General features: G+C 38.0%; 1 pseudogene; it reads right to left on the minus strand.

The window, feature by feature from the left end:
* Positions 1-266: 266 nt before the first annotated feature.
* LOC114680554 (U4 spliceosomal RNA) lies at positions 267-344 on the minus strand (annotated as a pseudogene).
* Positions 345-2149: the final 1805 nt, after the last annotated feature.

The following is a 2149-nucleotide window of genomic DNA, read 5'->3' on the forward strand; positions in this document are numbered from 1 at the left end:
AGCTTCTTTCAAATATTCTTGGAGGCCTGAACAAAACATGTTTTGTTCATATGGTCGTAGAACCTGAAAGTGTGAACTGATGACATATCAGGTGTGTACATATGTAATCGGCAGCTGTGAATGGTGATGAGTTTCCTCCATACTCTCATATTGTACACTGCTGTTCATTTCCAAACTATGAGAAGTGAGGTAGACAAAACGTTTCTTTCTTAGAGGGAATGAAGAAATCATGTAGCCCGGTTTCCTCTGTTTAAATGTAAGGAAACAGAAATAAGATATTTAATTAGCAATAATTGTGCCTTGGATAAGCCTCATTGGTTACAATGCTGCCACTGCACAAAGCTTAAAATATTTAAACAACTTGTTCATATCATCATCAGAGATGTCCTTAATGGCCACTGCAGCATATGGTTTAAAAATCACAGGTTCTGGAGTCAAGCTGCCTGTGAAAGAATTTCAGCTATGCAATTAGCTAACTGTGCAACCAAAGCGATGTTGCTTAACCTCCATTTTTTTGCTTTTAAATTGGGCAAGACAATTGTAGCACTTGTTCCTTGAAACCTGTGGTTCCCACATACTAGTCCGTAAATTCTTTGCATCTGAGTTGCAGGGGAGATTTTTTTTTAAATACTGAATTCTGATGATGAGCTTTGGAACACGTGGATTTCGTACATCTCAAGTGTGGCTTGTGAACTCATATCTATATTTTTAAGGCAATCCTCCCTCTCTGCCAAAAGGGCAAATACAAAAGGATTCCCACTCAGCATAATATAACCCTCTTGATAGTGATAGATCATTTTGTATATAACAAAAAATTAAGGGTGGAAAGGATGTGCTTTGTACATAAATTAGTTCTTCTCTGACATGGCCTACAAGACTCTGCCTAATCTGTCCCTAATCATATTCATCTTGTCCTTCTCTCCCTTAATTCTCAGTGCTACAGCCTTGGTAGTTACTTTTGAACACCTTACATAACTTCTTCCTACTAAAGAAACTTTGCACAGGCTGTCTCTCCTGCGGAAAATATGTTTCCCACTGTCGCTTTACCTTGTTAATATGCCTACCTATCCTTCTTATTTCAATTCAAATTTACTTCCTCAGGAGCCTCCAGGACTATGTTGACCTCAGATTTCTCCGCAGCATTTCACAATTTGCCTTTACAGCACTTTGTCGTAAGCATTTGACTTTATGTCTGTAACCTGCCAGGTTCTGCTTCCATGTGGGCAAGAATTTTTACCATTGTATCCTCAATTCCATACCTGGCACATTATGGAAAGTTAATAAGTTTTATTTTAATGAATAAAACCTCCATAAGCCATTTTGATATAGTTGTGTTCATCGTTTATCACTTCTTAACACAATACCCCAAACTGAATGGCTTGAAACAGCAACCACTGTACTTATCTCTCATGAGTCTGTGGGTTGACCGGGCTCGGCGAGGCAGTTCTGCTCTTCCCATTTTGATTCTCTGTGTGGGTGCACACAGATGGTTGTTGGGGCTAGAGTGATCAGGAGCCTCCAATTAGCATTGACATGTTCGGGCTCTCTCCCTTTTATATATTGTCAGACATTCATTCCCCATGTGCCCCTCCATTTCGTCTTTCCAGTAAAATAACTGGATTTTTTTTGTTGTTGATTTTTGTGTGTGTGTGTGTGGTGGCTCAGGAATTCCAAAACAGCAAGAGCAGAAACTGCCAGTCTTTCTTATAGATGCCTAACCTCTTCAATCTTGGAGCATTATTTCTGTCACTCTCAATTGGCTAATTTGTCACCAGCCAGTTCAGATTTAATGTGGGGGATGGGGGAAAGTTGACACCAATGAATATGTTTTACTAATATGCACCAGCACAGCACTAAATGCTTTACACAGGATTCAAATAAAACTGTAAAGTAGGAAATAGTAACCTCATTTTTTAAATGAGGTTACAGAAATAAGCAAATACAAGCAATTTATGTAAGATGTTATTGTTAGGTAGTGAAGCCAGAATTCAATCTCTGCTCTTTTTAAATCTGAAAACTATATTGCTTGTTCTTATTATTTCCATGTTCTTCAGAAAGTCAAAAGCTTCTTTCCTGTCTTAGAAGTGTTTTCCTTTAGCTTTAACATTTATAGTCACACATTAAAATTAACAAATATTGTAACATGTCC

Source organism: Macaca mulatta, chromosome 8 (assembly GCF_049350105.2).
Source record: "Macaca mulatta isolate MMU2019108-1 chromosome 8, T2T-MMU8v2.0, whole genome shotgun sequence".
Classification (NCBI taxonomy): Eukaryota; Metazoa; Chordata; class Mammalia; order Primates; family Cercopithecidae; genus Macaca; species Macaca mulatta.